This window comes from Pseudophryne corroboree, chromosome 5 (genome assembly GCF_028390025.1).
Source record: "Pseudophryne corroboree isolate aPseCor3 chromosome 5, aPseCor3.hap2, whole genome shotgun sequence".
NCBI classification, from domain to species: domain Eukaryota; kingdom Metazoa; phylum Chordata; class Amphibia; order Anura; family Myobatrachidae; genus Pseudophryne; species Pseudophryne corroboree.
In genome coordinates, this window is record NC_086448.1 from 92,100,675 (window position 1) to 92,127,230 (window position 26,556).

General features: G+C 45.0%; 1 long non-coding RNA gene across 1 annotated transcript; it reads left to right on the forward strand.

The window, feature by feature from the left end:
- Positions 1-1,013: 1,013 nt before the first annotated feature.
- Positions 1,014-26,124, forward strand: LOC134928808 (uncharacterized). The gene is made up of 3 exons (XR_010178026.1): positions 1,014-1,123; positions 1,205-1,318; positions 23,837-26,124. It is a non-coding gene; the product is annotated as an uncharacterized LOC134928808 (long non-coding RNA).
- Positions 26,125-26,556: the final 432 nt, after the last annotated feature.

Genomic DNA, 26,556 nt, shown 5'->3' on the forward strand with positions numbered 1-26,556 from the left:
GGATTTGTCAATCCGGACTCGGTCACCTGCTGTTACGCAGCACGGCTCTCTGAAATTGGACTTTTGTAGATGCAGTACCCATAGAGCGTTAGACTGCTGCAAGATACCCGGATAATTGATTGTAATACTGTTACCACTGTTTTCTATACACATCTGTAATACCCCGCTTGGTGATGTATAGCAGTGCTAAGTTGAGTTATGATGTTTATGTACCTCACCAATGGAAGTGGAAGTAGACTAAGTTTACATGGGTAAAAGATTCCAAGCTACCATTGGTGAAGCGTTCACATATTTTGGCAATCCATGGGTAAGACGACGCTGAATCCTCATCCTTAGCGGCACTGAAAATTAAATACTTCTGTTGTTGATTGATATTTTCCAATATTTTTTATTAGTTTTAACTTACCCTCTACCAGGTTCATCTTCCTCCATTGTCTTTTCTTGAGTTCACTAATACTGTCATCAAACCAAGGGGCTTGACGGTGTGGTTTGCGGGGTCGTATATGCACAGGGTCAATAATATCCTTTGCAGTTATCACATCCCTGTTATAGTAACGGACTGGAGAACAAGGATCTTCACAGGCTCCCAGAGAGGTCCAGGTTTGCTGCAAGAGCCATGGGCTATTTCGAGGGGTTGCAACAGAGAACTGTATTGAGTGGTGCTCTGACATGTGACTGGATTTATTTTTAGGTCAGAGACTTCTAATCCAATCTGGAAGACAAGATCACTTTTATGTGTAGCAGAGGGAATGACTTGTGTGAGGCCCAGAGCATCATCGTGAGAGCTCGTTATTGACCCATGCATTGAAATCCCCAAGGATCAGCTATCTTTGATGCTCCAGAACAATACAGTATCTGCAAACTCATGTAGAAATATCCTTCCATCTCCAGGGGGGCAGTGAATGAGAAATACTCTGAAACCTAATTCGGTAGAACTCTGGGCAGCAATGCACTCAAATGAGTAATTTCCATTGGGTAGGCCCTAAGTTTAAATGTTTTCTTTATACAGATGGCCACCCCGCCTCCAATGTGGTTCATTCTTGGGTTGTGAATGACAGAAAAATGCTGCAGTTTCATCTAGCCAAGTCATTGTAATACAGGTGATATCTGCGGATTCAAAAAGGTCAGTAATTGTGGCAGCAATGCACTCAAATGAGTAATTTCCATTGGGTAGGCCCTAAGTTTAAATGTTTTCTTTATACAGATGGCCACCCCGCCTCCAATGTGATTCATTCTTGGGTTGTGAATGACAGAAAAATGCTGCAGTTTCATCTAGCCAAGTCATTGTAATACAGGTGATATCTGCGGATTCAAAAAGGTCAGTAATTGTAGCAGTCTTGTTTCTTATAGATTTGGCATTACAGAGGATGTACTTGATTGGGCAAACCAGAGTTTTCTTTATGTTGAGTCTGTTGACTCTGGGGATGTCAGTCACAGAGCGAGAATTTACAGATCTGTACTTCCAAGCACAGGGCCGTCTGTTAGGTACCACTTCTATTTGTCTCCTATTTGAAATTGGAGAGCCTGAAGACAAGGGGCCTAATTCAGAGTTGATCACAGCAGCACATTTGTTAGCAGTTGGGCAAAACCATGGTGGTCATTCCGAGTTGATCGCTCGCTGCCGATTTTCGCAGTGCAGCGATTAAGTAAAAGTAAAAATGTGCATGCGCATGGTACGCAGCGCGCATGCGCTAAGTACTTTCACACAAAACTTTGTAGATTTACACAAGCTTGAGCGATGTTTTTTCATCGCTCGAGTGATCGTAGTGTGATTGACAGGAAGTGGGTGTTTCTGGGCGGAAACTGACCATTTTCAGGGAGTGTGCTAAAAAACGCAGGCATGCCTGGAAAAAACGCAGGAGTGGCTGGAGAAACGGGGGAGTGGCTGGCCGAACGCAGGGCGTGTTTGTGACGTCAAACCAGGAACTAAACGGACTGAGGTGATCGCAGTCTAGGAGTAGGTCTGGAGCTACTCAGAAACTGCAGCAAATTATTTAATAGCAGTTCTGCTAATCTTTCGTTCGCTATTCTGCTAAGCTAAGATACACTCCCAGAGGGCGGCGGCCTAGCGTGTGCAATGCTGCTAAAAGCAGCTAGCGAGCGAATAACTCGGAATGACCACCCATGTGCACTGCAGGAGGGGCAGATATTACATGTGCAGATTGAGTTAGATTTGGATGGGGTGTGTTCAAACTGAAATCTAAATTAAAGTGTAACAATAAAGCAGCGAGTATTTACCCTGCACAGAAACAAAATACCCCTCCAAATCTAACTCTCTCTGCACATGTTATATCTGCCCCACCTGTAGTGCACATGGTTTTGCCCAACTGCTAAAAAAAATTGCTGCAGCCAAATTGTGTTGAATCCCTGATGAACTCCTGGGAAGTTCCTTATATACATTCCCATCCCACAACTTCTGTGGTTGTTAAGAAAAGTGGAATCACTTGACCTGTGTTTGACTACATGCCATATTCATACATCATCATGGTGGTTTCTTCATTCTTATTCTTGCTATGTATTTGCTATGTATTTGCTTTTTATATAATGGCAGTGCATTTAACTTAGAGTACAGGGCATGTGGTTGGGTATGAAATGTCGACAGTCACAATGTCAACACGGTCATAATGTCAACGTTGACCATGCCAGCATTCATCATGAAGACAGTGTTAGAATGTTGACATTTTGTCCTGGTGGCCCAGTAGTGACTTGCCTGCGTCGGGGATTCTGCAGCGGCTCCAACGGCGTCTTCTGAGTCCTGACAGTCATGTGGACATGACACCTGGGTCAGAGCTGTCATTCTCCACATTCGGTATGTGTTTTTCCCCTAATCCTTACTCCTAGACCTCCCTCTAGTGCCTTACCCTAACTCTACCCCCCTCTGCAGGCTATCCCTAACCTCCTTCACGCCCACTGCCCACTAATGTCAACATTCTGACAACGTTGACATGTCACCTGTTGACATTTTGTTTTGAGAATGCCGACATGTTGAATGTCAGCATCTTATCAATGTCAACAAGTAACATAAATGTTGACATTGTGGTTCTGACATAATGAACCTTTTGACTACATCTCCAGGGCATGTAACCTGTTTTTCAGTGTAGGAAAGTGAATGTTTTAGATGTAAACTGGAATAATATATATGTTATATATATCTTAGCTATCACAGAGGCTGCTACATGATTCAAGAGTAATTAGATATGTCAAACTTCTGTACTTTAACCTGTACTTGTCAATCGCGTTTCTCGAAAATTGAGCAAAAACAAAAAAAATAGTATTGTGTATTCTGAAATGCGTTCATCTAAAGTTAACTGTATCCCAACAGATAACTGTGTCCCGAAAGTCTACTGTATCCTGAAATGTTACTGTATCCCAAAATGTTACTGTATCCCGAAAGTTTACTGTATACCAAAAGTGTTCGAAAGAATTCATTATATCAACTGAATTTAGAGCAGAAAAAAATTGGCAAGGGCTTTGCTGCAATTTACGACCCAAAGGGAAAAAGCGTGCCCCCACTCAATACTTTTTCTATGGGACAAAATTATGACTTTGACACATTATTCCTAAACAACCTGAGTACTTACCATATTTCTGCATCACACACCCTACCGAATGACACCTGAATTATCAAAATCGGTGTCGCCATTGCGAAGTAGTTGCTCTCACAACAAAATTGCTTAGCCAATTTAATATATAGAGGAAAACTATCACAGGGTTTCTGTATAGCAAAATTATATTCTAGCTGAAAACAAGTTTTAAATGCAAACTTGTACCATGAATATTTCTTCTGTGTGTCCGTCCTTTCTGCTGGAAAAATAAGAATTTACTTACCGATAATTCTATTTCTCGTAGTCCGTAGTGGATGCTGGGGACTCCGTAAGGACCATGGGGAATAGCGGCTCCGCAGGAGACTGGGCACAAAAGTAAAGCTTTAGAACTACCTGGTGTGCACTGGCTCCTCCCCCTATGACCCTCCTCCAAGCCTCAGTTAGGATACTGTGCCCGGACGAGCGTACACAATAAGGAAGGATTTTGAATCCCGGGTAAGACTCATACCAGCCACACCAATCACACCATATAACTTGTGATCTAAACCCAGTTAACAGCATGATAACAGAGGAGCCTCTAGAAAAGATGGCTCACTACAGCAATAACCCGATTTTTTTTGGTAACAATAACTATGTACCAGTATTGCAGACAATCCGCACTTGGGATGGGCGCCCAGCATCCACTACGGACTACGAGAAATAGAATTATCGGTAAGTAAATTCTTATTTTCTCTGACGTCCTAGTGGATGCTGGGGACTCCGTAAGGACCATGGGGATTATACCAAAGCTCCCAAACGGGCGGGAGAGTGCGGATGACTCTGCAGCACCAAATGAGAGAACTCCAGGTCCTCCTCAGCCAGGGTATCAAATTTGTAGAATTTTACAAACGTATTTGCTCCTGACCAAGTAGCTGCTCGGCAAAGTTGTAAAGCCGAGACCCCTCGGGCAGCCGCCCAAGATGAGCCCACCTTCCTTGTGGAATGGGCTTTTACAGATTTTGGCTGTGGCAGGCCTGCCACAGAATGTGCAAGCTGAATTGTACTACAAATCCAACGAGCAATAGTCTGCTTAGAAGCAGGAGCACCCAGCTTGTTGGGTGCATACAGAATAAACAACGAGACAGATTTTCTGACTCCAGCCGTCCTGGAAACCTATATTTCCAGGGCCCTGACAACGTCTAGCAACTTGGAGTCCTCCAAGTCCCTAGTAGCCGCAGGCACCACAATAGGTTGATTCAGGTGAAACGCTGAAAACCACCTTAGGGAGAAACTGAGGACAAGTCCTCAATTCCGCCCTGTCCGAATGGAAAATCAGATGAGGGCTTTTACAGGATAAAGCCGCCAATTCTGACACGCACCTGGCCCAGGCCAGGGCCAACAGCATGACCACTTTCCATGTGAGATATGTTAACTCCACATATTTAAGTGGTTCAAACCAATGTGACTTTTGGAACCCAAAAACTACATTTAGATCCCAAGGTGCCACTGGAGGCACAAAAGGAGGCTGTATATACAGTACCCCTTTCACAAACGTCTGAACTTCAGGGACTGAAGCTAGTTCTTTTTGGAAGAAAATTGACAGGGCCGAAATTTGAACCTTAATGGACCCCCATTTCAGGCCCATAGACACTCCTGTTTGCAGGAAAAGTAGGAATCGACCTAGTTGAAAAATTCCTCCGTCGGGGCCTTACTGGCCTCGCACCACGCAACATATTTTCGCCAAATGCGGTGATAATGTTTTGCGGTTATATCTTTCCTGGCTTTGATCAGGATAGGAATGACTTCATCCGGAATGCCTTTCTCCTTCAGGATCCGGCGTTCAACCTCCATGCCGTCAAACGCAGCCGCGGTAAGTCTTGGAACAGACAGGGTCCTTGCTGGAGCAGGTCCCTTCTTAGAGGTAGAGGCCACGGATCCTCCGTGAGCATCTCTTGAAGTTCCGGTTACCAAGTCCCTCTTGGCCAATCCGGAGCCACAAATATAGTGCTTACTCCTCTCCATCTTATAATTCTCAGTACCTTGGGTATGAGAGGCAGAGGAGGGAACACATACACTGACTGGTACACCCACGGTGTTACCAGAGCGTCTACAGCTATTGCCTGAGGGTCCCTTGACCTGGCGCAATACTTGTCGAGTTTTATAAACATGTGGAAGACTTCTGGGTGAAGTCCCCACTCTCCCGGGTGGAGGTCGTATCTACTGAGGAAGTCTGCTTCCCAGTTGTCCACTCCCGGAATGAATACTGCTGACAGTGCATGATTTTCCGCCCAGCGAAGAATCCTTGCAGCTTCTGCCTTGCCCTCCTGCTTCTTGTGTCACCCTGTCTGTTTACGTGGGTGACTGCCGTGATGTTGTCCGAATGGATCAACTCCGGGTGACCTTGAAGCAGAGGTCTTGCTGAGCTTAGAGCATTGTAAATGGCCCTTAGCTTCAGGATATTTATGTGAAGTGATGTCTCCAGGCTTGACCATAAGCTCTGGAAATTTCTTCCCTGTGTGACTGCTCCCCAGCCTCGCAGGCTGGCATCCGTGGTCACCAGGACCCAGTCCTGAATGTCGAATCTGCGGCCCTCTAGAAGATGAGCACTCTGCAACCACCACAGGAGAGACACCCTTGTGCTTGGTGACAGGGTTATCCGCTGATGCATCTGAAGATGCGACCCGGACCATTTGTCCAGCAGGTCCCACTGGAAAGTTCTTGCGTGGAATCTGCCGAATGGGATTGCTTCGTAGGAAGTCACCATTTTTCCCAGAACCCTTTCATTGATGTACTGAGACATGGCTTGGTTATAGGAGGTTCCCGACTAGCTCGGATAACTCCCTGACTTTCTCCTCCGGGAGAAACACCTTTTTCTGGACTGTGTCCAGGATCATCCCTAGGAACAGAAGACGAGTCGTCGGAATCAGCTGCGATTTTGGAATATTGAGAATCCAATCGTGCTGCCGCAACACTACCTGAGATAGTGCTACACCGACCTCCAACTGTTCCCTGGATCTTACCCTTATCAGGGAATCGTCCAAGTAAGGGATAACTAAAATTCCCTTCCTTCGAAGGAGTATCATCATTTCGGCAATTACCTTGGTAAAGACCCGGGGTGCCGTGGACCATCCATACGGCAGCGTCTGAAACTGATAGTGACAGTTCTGTACCACAAACCTGGGGTACCCTTGGTGAGAAGGGTAAATTGGGACATGAAGGTAAGCATCCTTGATGTCCCGAGACATCATGTAGTCCCCTTCTTCCAGGTTCGCAATCACTGCTCTGAATGACTCAATCTTGAATTTGAACCTCCGTATGTAAGTGTTCAAGATTTTAGATTTAGACTCGGTCTCACCGAGCCGTCCGGCTTCGGTACCACAACCGTGTGGAATAATACCCCGTTCCCTGTTGCAGGAGGGGTACCTTGATTATCACCTGCTGGGAATACAGCTTGTGAATGGCTTCCAAAACTGCCTCCCTGTCAGAGGGAGACATCGGTAAAGCCGACTTTAGGAAACGGCGAGGGGGAGACGTCTCGAATTCCAATTTGTTCCCCTGAGATATCACCTGAAGGATCCAGGGGTCTAATTGCGAGTGAGCCCACTGCGCGCTGAAATTCATTGAGACGGGCCCCCACCGTGCCTGATTCTGCTTGTAAAGCCCCAGCGTCATACTGAGGGCTTGGCAGAGGCGGGAGAGGGCTTCTGTTCCTGGGAACTGGCTGATTTCTGCAGCCTTTTTCCTCTCCCTCTGTCACGGGGCAGAAATGAGGAACCTTTTGCCCGCTTGCCCACGAAAGGACTGCGCCTGATAATACGGCGTCTTCTTATGTTGAGAGGCGACCTGGGGTACAAACGTGGATTTCCCAGCTGTTGCCGTGGCCACCTCCGCCTCACCTGACCACTGTCGTGTCCATAACCCTCTACTGGCAGAAATGGACAACGCACTTAGACTTGATGCCAGTCGGCAAATATTCCGCTGTGCATCACGCATATCTAGAAATGCATCTTTTAAATGCTCTATAGACAATAATATACTGTCCCTATCTAGGGTATCAATATTTTCAGTCAGGGAATCTGACCACGCCAACCCAGCACTGCACATCCAGGCTGAGGCGATTGCTGGTCGCAGTATAACACCAGTATGTGTGTAAATACATTTTAGGATACTCTCCTGCTTTCTATCAGCAGGATCCTTAAGGGCGGCCATCTCAGGAGAGGGTAGAGCCCTTGTTCTTACAAGCGTGTGAGCGCTTTATCCACCCTAGGGGGTGTTTCCCAACGTGCCCTAACCTCTGTCGGGAAAGGATATAATGCCAATAACATTTTAGAAATTATCAGTTGTTATCGGGGGAAACCCACACATCATCACACACCTCATTTAATTTCTCAGATTCAGGAAAACTACAGGTAGTTTTTCCTCACCGAACATATTACCCCTTTTTGGTGGTACTCGTATTATCAGAAATGTGTAAAACATTTTTCATTGCCTCAATCATGTAACGTGTGGCCCTACTGGAAGTCACATTTGTCTCTTCACCGTCGACACTGGAGTCAGTATCCGTGTCGGCGTCTATATCTGCCATCTGAGGTAACGGGCGCTTTAGAGCCCCTGACGGCCTATGAGACGTCTGGACAGGCACAAGCTGAGTAGCCGGCTGTCTCATGTCAACCACTGTCTTTTATACAGAGCTGACACTGTCACGTAATTCCTTCCAACAGTTCATCCACTCAGGTGTCGACCCCCTAGGGGGTGACATCACTATTACAGGCAATCTGCTCCGTCTCCACATCATTTTTCTCCTCATACATGTCGACACAAACGTACCGACACACAGCACACACACAGGGAATGCTCTGATAGAGGACAGGACCCCACTAGCCCTTTGGGGAGACAGAGGGAGAGTTTGCCAGCACACACCAGAGCGCTATATATATACAGGGATAACCTTATATAAGTGTTTTTCCCCTTATAGCTGCTGTATTTTTAATACTGCTCGTAATTAGTGCCCCCCTCTCTTTTTTAACCCTTTCTGTAGTGTAGTGACTGCAGGGGAGAGCCAGGGAGCTTCCCTCCAACGGAGCTGTGAGGGAAAATGGCGCCAGTGTGCTGAGGAGATAGGCTCCGCCCCCTTCTCGGCGGCCTTGTCTCCCGTTTTTCTGTGTATTCTGGCAGGGGTTAAATTCATCCATATAGCCCAGGAGCTATATGTGATGCATTTTTTTTGCCATCCAAGGTGTTTTTATTGCGTCTTAGGGCGCCCCCCCCCCAGCGCCCTGCACCCTCAGTGACCAGAGTGTGAAGTGTGCTGAGAGCAATGGCGCACAGCTGCAGTGCTGTGCGCTACCTTGTTGAAGACAGGACGTCTTCTGCCGCCGATTTTCCGGACCTCTTCTGTCTTCTGGCTCTGTAAGGGGGCCGGCGGCGCGGCTCTGGGACCTATCCATGGCTGGGCCTGTGATCGGTCCCTCTGGAGCTAATGTCCAGTAGCCTAAGAAGCCCAATCCACTCTGCACGCAGGTGAGTTCGCTTCTTCTCCCCTTAGTCCCTCGATGCAGTGAGCCTGTTGCCAGCAGGTCTCACTGAACATAAAAAACCTAAAACTAAACTTTTCACTAAGCAGCTCAGGAGAGCCACCTAGTGTGCACCCTTCTCGTTTGGGCACAAAAATCTAATTGAGGCTTGGAGGAGGGTCATAGGGGGAGGAGCCAGTGCACACCAGGTAGTTCTAAAGCTTTACTTTTGTGCCCAGTCTCCTGCGGAGCCGCTATTCCCCATGGTCCTTACGGAGTCCCCAGCATCCACTAGGACGTCAGAGAAACGTGTAATAATTGAAAAAGCTTTAAATAAGGTGATTTTAGAGATGGGCTAAATTTTCTAAAATGTTACATAAAATATAGAGATTTGTGCAGACCCCCATGTTTTGGTTTTGGCTCTAAGGGGTCTATTCATGAAGCAGTGAAAAGGGTGGAGAAGTGAGCCAGTGGAGAAGTTGGCAATGGCAACCAATCAGCTGCTCTGTATAATGTTATAGTATGCAAATTATAAATGTTACATCAATGCTGATTGGTTGCCATGGGCAACTTCTCCACTAGCTCACGTCTCCACACTTTTCACTGCTTCATGAATAGACCCCTAAATCATCATCATGGTTTGCTTTTGCTAAAACAGCACCTAGTGTTTTGGATTCAGTTTTGGGTTTAGTTTTGGATTTGGTTTTTAAAAAAATCTATAAAAATAGATAAAATCCATAAAAACAGCTAATATCATGTAACTTGGATCTGGTTTTGTTCCTAAAGTATTAAACATCAATAACATGAATTACCAGGCATTTCCAGTCAATTTTGCCCACTCTCGACTAAGTGAAATGGCATCTGATATCACAATTGAGAAACTTACATGCACTCCAAGACCCGAGATTCATGTTTTTAAATCTGAGTTCCGATCTCGAGGGAAGATCTACCTCAGATCCCCAAAAGTGATCCAAACTGGGACTCAGTTCTACTCGGATCCCTAAAGTTTGGGTGTGTTCAGTTAAACGGATCAGCTCATTGCAAATAAAATATTCACCTTATTTGGTTAGGTTGAAAAGAGGCAAAATGCCCATCGGGTTCAACCTGTATTTTGTGATAAGCTGTTTATATTATAATGCACCTGCTGAAGTAATGATTTAGTACCAATTGACAACTATGATTCTTACCACTCCCAGATATTAAAATCACTATTTTAAATGCTGTAACCCTGGATACTTTTTCCAGTTAAAAATTTCTCCAATCCATTTTTAAATGCATTTACAGAGTCTGACATTATTATCTTCTCCAGCAGGGAGTTCCAAATCTTTACTGCCCTTATTGTGAAGAACCCTTTCCTACGTTGTGTACGGAATTTTCTCTCCTCTATCCTCAGTGAGTGCCCACGTGTCCTATACAGGGTTCTTTTAATAAACAAATCCCCTGCTAACTCCTTGTAATGTCCCTTTACTTATTTGAAGATATTAATAATGTTGCCTCTTTTCTAGTGTATACATATTTAAGCTAGTAAGCCTTTCCTCATACTCCAGTGTCTCTAACCCTTTAATCAATTTAGTAGCTCGCCTTTGAACTCTTTCTAGTTCCCTGATATATTTTTTATAATATGGTGCCCAAAATTGAACACAATATTCAAGGTGCGGACGTACCAATGATTTGTACAGTGGCAGGATTACATCCTTGTCCCTTGTCTCAATGCCCCAATAACGATTAAACAATTAGCAACAAATAAACAATTTTATCAGTTTTGAAATGTTCATGTTGACAGCTCTTACAATAACAGGTTGCTGTTAGTTAATGAACTCCTCTTATTTAATTAATAGTCTCCCTCCAACTGAATTAAAAACAGGAGCCACTTCTCACTGTTCGCTTTCAGATACTGTAGCTATTTGCTATCAATTTACTTTCGCGGCCGCTTCAGAGCGGCATAATTAAGTGGTCAAAAGCTGCTGGGGAATGTAGAGCAGTTTATAAATTGAGAAAGAGCACTATTGGACAGTGAGTTCTCTCTGCCTTGAAGTCATGCCTCAGTGATAGACATAAGCAGCAGTCTTTCAGACGAGAGGTGAAAATTTAATTTTGCCAATATATTTCAAGCCTTGTGCCTTCTTGAAAAACAAATTTATTTTAAGGGCACTGTACAAAAATGGTGATTAAAATTTGCAGTGGCCCTGAGATACTCTAAGAAATGATAACTGTGGCTTTCAGTTCTTTCGAGATATGAAACCCGTTTCTATGTCGGCTAAATAACATTTCTAGAATTTCGTTGACAAGAAGAAATTGATGCGATGGAAAGAAGGTTTCAGAACTGTGCGACTTTTATTTATATCGTTGATGAATGAAAGCATGTAGAATTTTGATTGCACGCTGATTTAAAATTAATATGGTGACTGGTGAATGTCAGTTCTAAATTGATCATAGTCTTAATTATTTAAACAATCAGTTTTAAAATGGTAAACATGGAGCACAACAACCAACAGGCTCATTAAATGTGTCTATTTATATATACTTTAGAGATCCAGACAAAATGACTGCATCCTGTACAAAGAGAGGGGGTGGGGGGGTGGGGGGGGGGGAATAAAAAAAAAGAGTTTTATCAGGCTGGGAATTTTTTTTTTTTTTTTTTATAGAGGTCCTCAAATTAGAGACATCATCATTAGTGATTAGCCATTTGCGATATAGTTGGTTGTTTCGATTTGGTTAACTTGCTGTAGCCATCCTGCCCTCGATCATCGTAGGTTTGCGCCTTAAAGATTTATAGGGGTATTTATCAAAGCTAGAAGAGAGATAAAATTGTGAAAGATAAAGTGCTAACTAATCAGCTTCTACCCTACATGTTACAGACTGTGTTTGGAAAATGACAGTTAGCCATTACATTGGTTGCTACTTTGGGTTCTATTTATTAAGCCTTGGATAGAGATAAAGTGGACGGATATAAAGTACCAGCCAACCAGCTTCTAACTGTCATTTTCCAAACACAGCCTGTGACATGGCAGCTAGGAGCTGATTGGCTGGTACTTTATCTCCGGCCACTTTATCTCTATCCAAGGCTTAGTAAATAGACCCATTTATCTCTCACAACTTTGATAAATACCTTCCATAGTGAAAGTTGTATCAAACTTTCAAAATTGCCCATAGCAAGCAACCAGATTTGAGCTTTCATTTTCTAGAATCTACTAGATACTGTACCTTAGCTAGGATCTGATTGCTATTGCCGACACCTCCACTTGTTTTCTTTAGATGGCTTGATACATCCCCCCCATAAACTTTAAATGTTGCCTGATCAAGCTTATATGATAAAGTTAATCTTTTATATTACTATCTACATTTGATTTTACTATAAAAACTAAACTACTTGTCTGTGAATAACTTATATTTGAGGATTACTAAAAATGAAACACTTCAGTGCCAAATATGAAAACTTCTATAATAGGATGAAAAAATAGGATTTTGATAACCTACCGGTAAATCCTTTTCTCTTATTCCGTAGAGGATGCTGGGGACGACATCAAGACTATGGGGTATAGACGGGATCCGCAGGAGACATGGGCACTCTAAAGACTTTTCACCTCAGTTGTAGGAACTGTGCCCAGGGAGACTGACATTTCGAGGAAAGGAATTACTTAACTAGTGGTGAGATATCTACCAACTCACACCCTCAACCATGCCGCACACATGGCATTCAACATAACACACGCCAACAGGCATGAACCAATTGCAGCAACATGCTGAACTAAAGAAACACAACTTGTTTAACTGTAATAACTAAACTGCAGGTAAAATACGCACTGGTACGGGCGCCCAGCATCCTCTACGGACTAGGAGAAAAGGATTTACCGGTAGGTTATCAAAATCTTATTTCTCATATGTCCTAGAGGATGCTGGGGACGACATCAAGACCATGGGGTCTATACCAAAGCCCCAGTACGGGCGGGATAGTGCGGATGACCCTGCAGCACCGATTGACCAAACTTGAGGTCCTCATCGGCCAAGGTGTCAAACTTGTAGAACTTAGCGAATGTGTTTGACCCTGACCAAGTAGCTGCTCGGCAAAGTTGTAATGCCGAGACCCCCCGGGCTACCGCCCAGGATGAGCCCACCTTCCTAGTGGAGTGGGCCTTTACCGACGTCGGTAACGGCAATCCAGCCCTAGTATGAGCATGCTGAATCGTATTTCTAATCCAACGTGCAATAGTCTGCTTGGAAGCAGGACAGCCAATCTTGTTGTGAGCATACAGGACAAACAAAGCCTCTGTTTTCCGTATGCGAGCCGTTCTAGCGACATAGATTTTCAAAGCTCTAACCACATCTAGAGATTTTGAATCAGTGAATGTGTCAGTAACTACTGGCACTACAATAGGTTGGTTTATGTGGAAAGATGAAACCACCTTCGGAAGAAAATGTTGACGAGTCCTCAACTCTGCCCTATCTTCATGGAAGATCAGGTAAGGGCTCTTGTGAGACAAGGCCCCCAATTCAGACACCTGCCTTGCGGATGCCAAAGCCAAAAGCATCACCACTTTCCAAGTGAGAAACTTCAACTCTATCTTTTGTAGAGGCTCAAACCAATCCGATTGAAGGAACTGCAATACCACGTTAAGGTCCCACGGTGCCACTGGAGGCACGAATGGAGGCTGGATGTGCAGAACCCCTTTCACAAAGGTCTGAACCTCTGGAAGAGATGCCAATTGTTTCTGGAGGAACACTGACAAGGCCGATATCTGGAACTTGATTGATGCCAATCGGAGGCCCGCCTCCACACCATCCTGTAAAAAATGGAGAAAACGTCCTAAATGAAACTCTTCCGTAGTAGCTTTCTTGGTTTCACACTAAGATACATATTTTCTCCAAATACGGTGGTAATGTTTCGACGTTACTCCCTTTCTGGCCTGAATAAGGGTGGGGATGACCTCCTCGAGAATAACCTTCCTGGCTAGGATACGGCGTTCAACAGCCATGCCGTCAAACGTAGCCGCGGTAAGTCTTGGTACACACACGGCCCCTGCTGCAGCACGTCCTCTCGAGGAGGAAGAGGCCGAGGATCTCCTATGAGTAACTGCTGAAGATCTGGGAAGACATACACTGATGGAAACACCCACTGGGTCACCAGTGCATCCACTGCTACTGCTTGAGCGTCTCTCGACCTGGAACAGTATCTCTGAAGCTTCTTGTTGAGACGAGACGCCATCATGTCTATTTGAGGAACTCCCCAAAGACTTGTCACCTCTGCGAAGACTTCTTGGTGGAGGCCCCACTCTCCTGGATGGAGACCATGTCTGCTGAGGAAGTCTGCTTCCCAGTTATCTACTCCCGGAATGAATATTGCCAACAGAGCTTGTAGATGTTTTTCTGCCAAGCGGAGGACTTTTGTTGCCTCTGCCATTGTTGCTCTGCTTTTCGTTCCGCCCTGCCTGTTTATGTAAGCGACTGCTGTTACATTGTCTGCCTGGATCTGCACAGGACGGTCTTGAAGAAGATGTACCGCTTGTTGAAGGCCGTTGTAAATGGCTCTTAGCTCCAGAACGATTATGCGAAGGCAGGCTTCCTGTTGTGACCAACGTCCCTGGAAGTTTTCCCCCTGAGAGACTGCTCCCCAGCCTCAGAGACTTGCATCCGCAGTTACCAGGACCCAGTCCTGAATCCCGAACCTGCGTCCCTCTAGTAGGTGAGAGCTGTGTAACCACCACAGGAGCGAAATCCTGTTTTTTGACGACAGGATTATCTTTCTGTGCATGTGTAGGTGTGACCCCGACCACTTGTCCAACAAGACCCACTGGAATACTCTGGCATGGAACCTGCCAAACTGTATGGCCTCGTAGGCCGCCGCCATCTTCCCCAACAACCGAATGCACTGATGGGTCGACACATTTGATGGTTTCAATATCTGTTTTACCATTTTATGGATTTCCAGAGCCTTTCCAGTGGAAGAAATACTCTCTGAACTTCTGTGTCCAGAATCATCCCGAGGAAAGACAACCTTGTCGTCGGTTCCAACTGTGACTTTGGGTAATTTATGATCCACCCGTGTTGTTGGAGTATTGACAGAGAGAGTGATATGTTTTGTAACAACTGCTCCCTGGATCTCGCCTTTATCAGGAGGTCGTCCAGATAAGGAATTATATTGACTCCTGTCTGACGAAGGAGAACCATCATCTCCGCCATCACCTTGGTGAATACCCTCGGCGCCGTGGAGAGACCGAAAGGTAACGTCTGAAATTGGTAATGGCAATCCTGAACCGCAAATCTCAGATAAACCTACTGAGGAGGATAAATAGGAACATGCAGGTAAGCATCCTTTATGTCCACCGACACCAAGTAGTCCCCCTCCTCCAGACTGGCAATCACTGCCCGAAGTGATTCCATATTGAACTTGAACCTTTTTAGGTAACCATTCAGCCTCTTTGTGGTTTCGAAGCCGGATGGCTCGGTCAGACCGATCCTAAATCTAAAGGATCTGAATGCCATTCAGATCCTTTAGATTTAGGATCGGTCTGACCGAGCCATCCGGCTTCGAAACCACAAAGAGGCTTGAATAAAAACCCCTCCCTTGTTGTGAGAACGGTACCAATACTATGACCTGGTCTTGACATAATTTTTGGATTGCCGCTGTTACTGCTTCTCTTTCTGACGGAGAAACTGGCAAGGTCGATTTGAAAAACCGGCATGGGGGAACATCTTGAACGTCCAGCTTGTACGCCTGGGATACTATTTGCAACACCCAGGGATCCAGGCAGACAGAATCCAATCCTGGCTGAAGAGTCTGAGACGTGCCCCCACCCGAGCGGCCTCCCGCAAGGGAGCTCCAGCGTCAAGCTGGGGATTTGGCAGAAGTAGGAGTAGACTTCTGCTCTTGGGAACCTGGAGCCGCTGTGGGCTTCTTTCCCCTTCCCCTTCTCCTACCTGCAAAGAAGGGGGAACCTCTCGTCTTTTTGTATTTATTGGGCCGAAAGGACTGCATTTGCGGGTGATAGGTCTTTTTTGCCGGTGCAGGCGCAGAGGGCAAAAATGTTGACTTACCTGCGGTAGCCGCCGAGACTAACACATCCAGACCATCGCCAAATAAGGTCTCACCTTTATATGGGAGAGCCTCCATGTTTTTTTTGGAATCTGCATCCGCGTTCCACTGGCGAATCTACAATGCCCGCCTAGCCGATACTGCCATGGTAGCGGCCTGTGAACTCAAGAGTCCAATATCCTTCATTGCTTCCAGCATGTAGGCGGCAGCGTCCTTGATATTCCCTAACTTAAGGAGTATCTCATCTTTATCAATCGTGTCAATTTCTGATGACACGCTTTCTGACCATTTTTCAATAGCGCGACTCACCCATGCGCAGGCAATAGGGGGCTTAATCAGTGTACCATTGGTAACATAAATTAATTCAATGTTGTTTCCATTTTGCGGTCTGCCGGTTCTTTAAGAGAAGCCGTGCCAGGAGCAGGGAGAATTACCTTCTTTGTCAACCTGGAAAGTGCACTGTCTAACACAGGGGGTGACTCCCACTTTTTCCTGTCCTCAGCCGGGAAAGGGTAAGCTATGTGAATCCTTTTGGGAATACGAAATCTTTTATCAGGATTCACCCACATCCCTTCAAACAGAGCATTTAGTTCGTGTGAAGGGGGGAACGTGACTTTGGACTTCTTTTCCTTACATAAATACGCCTTCTCCTGAGGTACAGGAGTGGTTTCTGTAACCTCCAACACGTCCCTTATAGCCACAATCATATATTGTATATTTTTTGCCAATTTATGATCTATCTCTTTGGATTCACTATCGTCGACACAAGAGTCAGAATCCTTGTCGGTATCAGTGTTTACAACATTTGCACATGGTCTCTTATGTGACCCATAGGGGCCGCCCGCATAAGGAATAACAGCATCCTGAAAAATCACATCTTCCACAGATTTTCTCCAGCATGCAGCCTTAGATTCAGACATATCCAATCTACGGTTAATCAGATGCATACTGTCACGTAGCTCTTTCACCCATGCAGGCTCTTGGTGTGCCGGTAGCGCCACCAGATTACAACTCTGTGTCCCTAAAATGGCTTCCTCCGGGGAGGAACTCCCTGCCTCAGACATGCCTCACAAGTGTACAGCACACCAACAGACACACTGGGACTTATTTTGGGGACAGACCCACAGTAAAATCTGTCAGAGGGACACAGGATAGGAGCAGCCAGTTCACAATCCTAGCGCCAGTATTTCCAGTGAACACAGTATGTCCACAGCCTAACAGCACTTTTTAAATAGTAATATACACTATCAAATGCACCACAATCGCTTTGTGCCCCCCCTTAATAGCACTCTGTACTTGTCAGAAGTGGAGGAGAGGACCAGCGTGTTCTCTGCAGCCTGAGGAGAGAGAGAAAATGGCGCTGAGTAGTGTGCTGGCTGCCTGGGGAAGAAGCTCCACCCCCGCAATGGCGCGTCCTTACACTCATACAAACACTGTAATATTTATACTGGCGGGGATAGGGCTGTGCCAGCGGCAACTTATGCCCCCTTTTAGCCAGTTTGAGGTATATTTCTTGCTGCCCAGGGCGCCCCCCCCCGCGCCCTGCACCCTGTAGTGCCTGTGTGTGTGGGCAGCAATGGCGCGCTGCGCTCCCGCCAGCCGCGCCGCACCTCAGCCGTCACTTACTTGACAGAAGATCATTCTTCTTATACTCACCTGTCTTCTGGCTCTGTGTGGGGGGTGACGGCGTGCTGTGGGAGTGAGCATCTAGACACGGCTAGCGTTCAGTTCCCTTCAGGAGCTAATGGTGTCCTGTCAGCCAGAAGCAGAGCCATGAAACTCTGAGGAAGTTGGTTCTGCTTCTGCCCTCTCAGTCCCACAAAGCAGGGAGTCTTTACAGAGAAACTCAGTAGAGCTCCTCAGAGTGCATCCAGTCGACCTGGGCACATTTCTAAAACTGAGGTCTGGAGGAGGGGCATAGAGGGAGGAGCCAGTTCGCACCCAATTAAAAAACAAAAAGTGATTATGGGAAGATGCATCAAGGCTTCTAAAGAGTGGAGAGGCAATCAGCCACTAGTATTTGTCAAGTACATTTTATGAAATGATAGGTAGGAGCTGATTGGTAGTTACAGGGCAGCTATCGGGGGGTGGGGGGACTGTGGGGGCCCTTACAGAGTGGGGGGCCCACCCCTGGCTCCTACTGCCAATACCTGTAGAGCTGCACCGGTCTGTGAATCAACAGCAGGTTGCTGTGCAGGAAGGATATCTAAAAACAAGCCTTCCCAATTCATCAGCTCTCCGTGAACTGTTCCTGTAGGTACGCAACACTCCACTTATATGTCCGCTCGGCAGGGGGTTCTGCTGTGCTGACTGATCAGCAGTGATCAGCAGCACGTCAGATACTGGGGAAGGGTGCAGGGAAGCAGAGGCGTCAGGATGTTCCTCTGTGCGTAGCGGCTGCTAGAAGATTCTCTTCTGGCAGCTACCCACTCTGTGTATCTAACCGGTCGCATTGTCTGCGAATAGATCAAATAACACACTGCATTGTGTGATAGCAAACGATGCAACCATGCCAGGTAAGTGGTTAAAGTGTAACACACTACTTAAAAATAATTTTGCCTACATAAAATCCTTAATTTGAGTCCTAAAGCTAATGAGGTTGCCTCCCAATACTTGAAATAGAAATTCTATCTAAAATTGTTTGCTTAAATCTCAGGAACATATGATTGCCTCCATTCGACAGGATGTACCTGTAGATGGGCAAAACTGTGGTGTTACACAATACCAACAATCGTGTTACACAAAAATACTGTATTGCAATTCTGCTTTACTTCTCATTTCCATGGAACGGTCCTTTTACACATTGAGGCTCGCTGAGAAGTGGTTTTCATGTGCTCTGAATGTACAGTACATAGAAAAAAAATCACATATAAAAAAGTGTACTTTTATGCATATGTTGAATCCCAATTGAATTTATACCAGACGTTCTTCAGTCATAACAAGTGTGTAAACTTACCTCCCATTACTGCCTTGCCCTGGGCGATGGAAATCCTAGTTTCAGCCCTGGCTTAACACTTTATAAATCAAATGGGAATATACAATCAATATACAACCATCCAATCTGAAGCAAATGGAAAGTTCGGCTGAAAGGCGTCACCATCATTACATATCGTTTCACCTGCTGTCCCGTACCCTCAAAAGATATTTCTCTTAAATGAGTTCTCCTAGTGTACTGTACGTACACATCTAATTGTGTTGTAATTATGTGAGCACATCCGATTGTACCTGGTTTATGCTTGTCAATCCCTTGCTGTGCTCATTTTACCTTTCAAGCTGAAGAAGTCGCTATTCGTATATGTGAAGTATTCTTAATAGGAGCAGAAGATTTTTTTTTTTACACATGTGCATATACGTCCACCTCTATATGTCGACAAGCACTATGAGTACCCCAAAATGCCGCAACTGGGAGATTGTCAAGTGTGAAGTGCTTAGAGCATTGCACTGGCACTGGCTGTACAACTGTAAAACATGATGATTAATCATTGTAATGTCAGTACAAGTTAAATGCTTTAGGTAGCATTCATACCTGTCGACATCCAGGGTCCACAAACTGTACTGCTTGGCAATATTATGGGTGGAATTCAAATGTTTTTCCGCTGGCAGCCACTAGATGGGGCCCATAAAGAGCCATTCAATTGTAGCTCCGTTTGGGCAAAATGGCTACCAGCGAGTACATTTCAGCTTGTACCCCCCGGGAGGCGGCGAGCTGAAATGCACAAAAAGTGACCCATTTGAGCGCCTAAACGGCACTTTTCATGATCAAGCCCAGCACTTTACTCAGGTTTAGCTGTTTTATGCGGCTAAACCCGACCTTTAGGGGCATCACCTGCATAAAAAAACAAAACAATTGAATTGCACCCCGTGATCTCCTGTCACTTTAAATGAGCGATCGCCCTATGAATGTTCACAAGACTTATGCATCCTGACCTTCTTAGTAGGTTGCAGTAAATAGTAAAATTTCAACTAAGCTAAATCATCTTTGCGTGGTTACCCTTTATGCAATTTCACTTTATATTAAAAATAATAGTGAAGAAGTCAATGAAAATTTAGCAAACATTTCCCAAAAGTAATTATCTGACTAATTAACAAATCCTGAAAGTTACAGCTGTATAGTAGGAAACAATTATAAAAATACATAAATTAACTAGAATTTTTTTTTTTTGCATGATGTGATTAAGAATGTACAGTACCAGTAGACAGTGCTGCAAGTATGGCGGTACAGGACGGTACTGCATACAGGCAAGAAATTGCCTGCCGGTACGCAGTACTGCTGTCCCAGCCACCATGCTTGCAGCAGCTTCTGTGTGAACCAGAGATTTGCGGTGAGGTCAGTGGCTGGGGAGGCACAATATATATATATATATATATATATATGAATGAACAGAAAAAAAATAAAAAAAATAATGGGGTTCCCCATACTTAACCATAGCCAGCACTAAGCTGAACCAGCCGGTAGGGGGGGTAATCCCATAGCAGGGAGAACACTCGGTGTGGGGTCCCCCTGTCATCACATTAAACTCCCCCCCCCCCCCCAAACCAGACAGCCCAGGACTGGAATTTTTCGGAAAGCGGGGACCCCAGACAAAATAAATGGAGTCCCCTCTCCCGAGCAACAACCAGCACTGGGCCGGTGGCGGTGGGTGCGGGGTTCATGTTATAATATTGTTCTTTACTGGTGGCCTACAAGTCCCAGCAAGCCTGCCCCAGCATGCCGTCATTTGGAGAACCACAAGTGCCTGCATGCCCGGACATTCAGGGCCCGCTGGCTCCTGTAGTCCTCCTGTAAAGAAAATATTAAAATAAACACGACACATTTTATTTAAACAAGTTTATTGTACAGCGTCTTCACCTGGGGGGGCAGCGGCCTTGGGGCAGCTCATTTTTCCATGGCCGCCGCCTCCCCTGGGCTTCCCGGCGTCTTCTGTCTTCACCTGGGTGTGCGACAGCCTTTGGGCAGCTCTTTTCCCCAGGATTTCTGGAGTATTCTGTCTTCACCTGGGGGGCTGCCGCCTCCCAAGGGCTTCCGTGTCTTCACCAGGGGGACGGCAGCCTTCGGGCAGCTCTTTTCCATGTCCGTCGCCTCCCCTGGGCTTCCCGGTGTCTTCTGTCTTTACCCTGGTGGGCGGCGGCCTTTGGGCAGCTCTTTTCCATAGCCGCTGCCTCCCCAGGGCTTCCGGGCGTCTTCTGACTTCGAGAGCTCTTGCACGCTCCCTCCGCGCCGGCGGACTGACAGCCGCTGCCTCACGCTGGCTTCTATAAGTCAGCCCCGAGGGGCAGGGCAATGACACGGCGAGCCGTGATTGGCTCGCTGCGGCCATCTTAGATTTAAAAAATGATGCTAACGGCACCATTTTTTAAATTGGAATCGCTCTGCTGCCGAACTCTGCTAAATGTCAGGCAGGGACTGGATCCTCTTGGGTCCAGGCCTGCCATCATGCAAGCTGTCCCCGCTGGGTTCCGCCACCACTAACGCCCGCACCTCGGCCGCGTCCCCGCTGCACATACCGCTGCCCAACCAGTGATGACAGCGGATCCATCACTGGACAGCTGTATCCAGTGACAGATCCACTGTCCAATCACATCTGCCTGACTGACAGGGGAGTGCTTTCATGTGCAGTGAAAGCACGCCCCTGTCACCGAGGCAGTTATACTAGTGCCATTTTCAATGTTATTTTCAATGGGCTTTTACTGCCCAAGGCTTGGGCCTGCCCCCGCCCGTCCCCCACTCGCGCACCTTACCTATTGTTAATGGGAGGCACCTGCTATCTGTGCCTCTCAAACCTATTTTTAATGTATAATTGGTTAGTATAATACAAAGCAGATACTTATGACACAGAATATGTGTCATAAGTATCTTCTTTGTATTATTTTAACCACTATTGACAGGGGAGGCCCTGCCTCCTCTGCCTCCCGACTGCACGTCCCTGGTGTGCGGCGTGGCCCCCCCCTGGAGCCAGGGGACCGTGTGCACCGTACACATTGCAGCCATTATAGAAACGCCAATAGGAACAACACTGCCTTGCTGGCCCCTGGATATCACCAGATATACAGTAGCATAGTATATCTATGTGGATTTTTTGAATACACATAAAACTTTATGTAAAAAAAAAAAAGGAGAATTGAAACTGTAGATTTGTTCATCTTTAAGAACCTCCTTGTTGCTAAATATGTTAACTCTGTAGTGACGCCGAACAATTCTCATTACTGCTCCAATCATCCACCTTCGGTTTCATTATTTCACTTTTTATGGGGGTTGTTTCTTTTACGTATACCATATTAATATACTCATTACTCCTCCAATCCTGACTTTGGTGTTTTAGTAGGTGTAATTTACGGGTTCAGTATGATCTACCGACGGACACTATACCGACAGCCATAATCCCAACAGCCATTGACCGACAGTCAAAATACAGACACAGTCAAAATACCGACATTCATTATGCTGACATTCAAAATGCCAACATAGAATTACGACATTTGAGATGCTGACATTTCAAAATACCGACATAAGTTTTTCTGCAGGGGGTTGTGTCAATGTCGACATAGGTCGACATGGACACCATATAAGTGTACCGCGTCCCCTGTTTTGGGGCAAAACATCCTTAAAAACGTATGTCGGTTTTGCCTTGTAGACATTTGCTGTCTCGCAAGCCATTACATCCGACCCTCTGATTCCATTTTTCTCTCTCTCTTTCAAGTCTTATTGTTGTCCTATATTAAGACAGTAAAGAATCAGAATGACTGTCTTTCTTGTAACTAACATTTGTAGATGGGCATTATTTGTTATTACAATGTATTTTGACTGCTTTATGCACTATCCAATGCCGTATAAAGCATACCTAGTTTTTGTAACCGGCATTCTATTGAAAGTATAGGCCAATGCTCAATTTCTGTCACCTCCAAGAATGTATAAAATTCAGTTTACTTTGGGATGAAAAAGGCTCCAGCCACCAGCGTAGCAGACTGGCTTTTATATACTTACTGTACATTAACCAGAAATTTGTTTTGTTTAGTTACCGTTTTTTTGTTTGTTTGTTTTTTACATGTTTTTGTTGCTTTTACTCCAGGTGACATCCTCATAAATATTAGCTGCAATCTAGGAAATAAATTGTAAGGGGAGTTAGGCAGACATCTAGAAGTTTACATGTCATGATATACTGATATATCTAACATGTATCGTGAAGCCTGGCTAAAGCCTAATTGCAATATACTGTACCATGGCTGTATCTGCATATGAAATGCTACGTTACAGTGTTTTCCTAGAAAACACTGTAATGTAGCATTTTGTATCCTGTTACAGCCACAGACACACAGAGAATATAGACATGCCGCATATCATTTTAATCAGCAGTTTGCTTATGCGTCCTATTCACATAGCAATGTGAATAAGATGTATTTTCAGCAAAAAAAGATGCCCAATGCTAACGGAGTTGCATGGGACCTGCCAGCTCACTCACGCCAGGCATCTCCTGCTATGTGGTGTATTGAGGCATGATGATGGGCTAAGTGTAGCTGGCACCATGAGGCACCTGGGAATCAGCATAAAGTTTCACACACTTCTAAGCCCACCACCAGACTACTGTGAAACTAGTCAATGGTTATGATGCCAGTTCTTTAAGATGCTAGGGTGTCTATGTCTAGTATATGAAGGGTCTAGTTATAAAGTCTTAGCTTAAAATCATTAGCAGCGTTATATCGGCGTGTTATTCATTTATCTTCAAATTATATCGATTGTGAATTGACTCCTACTTTCTCCTTCTCATCAACAGGTAAATCTATACAGATCACTAATGAAATCTCAACTGACACCAGGACCAGGCTCAGCAGGGACATTTCCTTCAGACATTCGTGTGCTCTCCATCTTCTCATGCCATCCCGCACTGCTCCCATGAGACCAGGACATTTATAATTTTTTCAAAATAATGTTATCCCATTTTTCCCCCTTCCGTGGTTACCAGCAAATGTGTTCTTATAATGTGCTTTTTTTTTTTCTTTCTAATAGTGTGCTTCCACCACACTGCCTGCTATTCCTGTAATGTGTACCTCCACTGATTGCACACCCTGCCAGCCGTGACCTACACAGTGCACCCCAGTTGTTTGCCTTGGATGGTTCCTCCGCAGGCAGAATGTTCTTCATATGGATCTTCAGTACAGGGTATATCATACTATACACAAGTGTCAGTTTTCCCCATATATGCATTGGGGCCTTGTATGGCTCACCACCAACAGTGTAACCTTCGTAGTGCACCAACATGGCTGCCTCATCTGGTTCACTTGTGGATGGGATGAAAATTACATGGACCTGACGGTTTTGTTGGGACGCTACTCTGAGCCTTAGAATGCTGCATTCACCCCATTTTGTGTCATCTCTTCTAGGGGTAGACTAATCTACCCAGGGTAATCCTACGCAGTGCACCCAAGATGGCTGCCTCACCTGGTACCTTGTGAGGGTGAAATACACAACCCATGGAAGTTATAACCCAAAATGCCTACACCAATCCTGCATTATGCTTACAGTACGCTTGAGGTTTTCCTTTTATGTATGTGTGGCTTGTCTATTGCTGTATTACTTAAATCTTTTGTATTATGTGCATTGGTTTTGATGTCTGTAAAGCGCCTTGAGTCCTGTTTGAGAAAGTGTGCTATCTAATTAAAATTATTATTATTATTATAATGGAGTCTGCAGTGTGAAGCTTCATGCTGATTCCTGGGTACCTCAGGGCTCCAGATACACTCAGGGCATCCGATCCCCGGGGCAGCCAGCACATACTGTATGATAATGATAACATGGATGTTTATATGTGCTAAGCGGTTCCCCCCTGCACTATATGATCGGTGCTGCAGCCCATGCATTGCACCCACCGCTGACCATAATTATTCAATAATCCTCTTGATGAAGAAACGTGTGATGCACAGTATGACTGCCATAGCATTAACATATAAATAGTTGTATGTGAGAAATAAGATATCATTTTTATGTTTTTCAAGGGTAACAAATTACAATATGTAAATTAGATTATGGGAGTGTTTTCTGGTTTGTGGGCAATTACTGAGCCTGTGTCACCATAAAAAGACTTTTTTACCAGTGCTCAGGAATTTTCAGCAATTAGGTGTCATGCTATCATTTAAATGATATGGGAGACCTTTTACCAACCAGCTGAATTTGGTTAAGGGCTATGGGGGTCATTTCCGAGTTGTTCGCTCGTTATTTTTTTCTCGCAACGGAGCGATTAGTCGCTAATGCGCATGCGCAATGTCCGCAGTGCGACTGCGCCAAGTAAATTTGCTATGCAGTTAGGTTTTTTACTCACGGCATTACGAGGTTTTTTCTTCGTTCTGGTGATCGTAATGTGATTGACAGGAAGTGGGTGTTTCTGGGCGGAAACTGGCCGTTTTATGGGTGTGTGTGAAAAAACGCTACCGTTTCTGGAAAAAACGCGGGAGTGGCTGGAGAAACGGAGGAGTGTCTGGGCGAACGCTGGGTGTGTTTGTGACGTCAAACCAGGAACGAAACTGACTGAACTGATCGCAGATGCCGAGTAAGTCTGGAGCTACTCAGAAACTGCTAAGAAGTATCTATTCGCAATTCTGCTAATCTTTCGTTCGCAATTTTAAGCTAAGCTAAGATTCACTCCCAGTAGGCGGCGGCTTAGCGTGTGCAAAGCTGCTAAAAGCAGCTTGCGAGCGAACAACTCGGAATGACCACCTATATGCGCACAGAAATGCATTTTAATAAAAATATTGAAACATGCAAAATTGAAACCAGTATAAAAGACAGTCCGGACATTCTGTCACTAATATGGAAGATATAAAGCAGATATCCCACAAAGAAGTAGTATTATTAAATAGCAAGTTACCTTTTAGGCATGTATCTTTTTTCTTAGCTAGTCTCTTACTTATTATCGCCTATCAAAATGTATTTTTAAAAACAAGTAAGGTTGCCAGATAGGGACTAGTATGAAATACCTACAATCAAAATCCCAACAACAATTGACCGACAGTCAAAATACCGACAAGGTCAAATTACTGACATTTAAAAGACCGACAAAGTCAAAATACCGACATTTAAAATGTTGACAGGTCAAAAAGTCAGAACAAGTTTTTCATTATTTTTTTTTTTTTTGGGGGGGTGTATGTCGACATAGATCAACATGGACACTGTATAAGTTCACCGCGTCCCCTCGCATGTCTCTCTGCGCTCACCATGCTTCGGGCACACTATTATATTCCCCCTCCAGGTCCACTGGGATGGTAAAGTATGAACAAGTCAGTTTCAATAAAAAAAATCATGAAAAACTCATGTCGACTTTTTGATCTGTCTACATTTTAAATGTCAGTATTTTGACCTTGCTATGGTTATAAATGTCAATGGTAGTTAGTATTTTGACCGTCAGGATTTTGATTGTACTGTAGGTAAATTGACAGCATCCCACCAGATACTGTTTAAGACAATTCTCTGCATGTTATGGGCTGACAAATGGTAGAGAAG